Source organism: Chaetura pelagica, unplaced genomic scaffold (assembly GCF_000747805.2).
Source record: "Chaetura pelagica isolate M959 unplaced genomic scaffold, ChaPel_1.0 scaffold355, whole genome shotgun sequence".
NCBI classification, from domain to species: domain Eukaryota; kingdom Metazoa; phylum Chordata; class Aves; order Apodiformes; family Apodidae; genus Chaetura; species Chaetura pelagica.
Window position 1 is genome coordinate 12,915 of NW_009953306.1, and position 456 is coordinate 13,370.

Here is a 456-nt window from a genome sequence, read left to right on the forward strand (position 1 = left end):
GGGGGGAAAGAGGGAAGGGGGAAAAAAAGAGGAAGGTGATGGGAGTTGAGAGAGGAGAAAGAAAAGCAAGTAAAAAAAACCCCACAAACCCCACCCCAAACATGAATAAAAATGTATTTCGGCACCCAAAACATTGATTTAAATAGAACCAATAAATAAATAAATTCCTTTTTTCCCCCAGCTATACTTCATCCTGCCCAACCACCTCAGCCTCATGCGGGGCTTTGACATTTATAGTTCAGACTGATGCAACAACTTTATTCCAAGGCTGAGGGGATATTGAATAAAGATGGAGAGTTAATCAAGTAATTTTTACCTACGCACATCCCTTCCCTTTTTCTCTCTCCCCCCCTCCCCCAAAACTCGGAATAGATGGTTTGCAATAAACAGCAGAGGAATAAATAAATATCCACAGGTTGTTCTCTTAAGCCTTGTCCTGGTTTGAGCAAAAAAAAA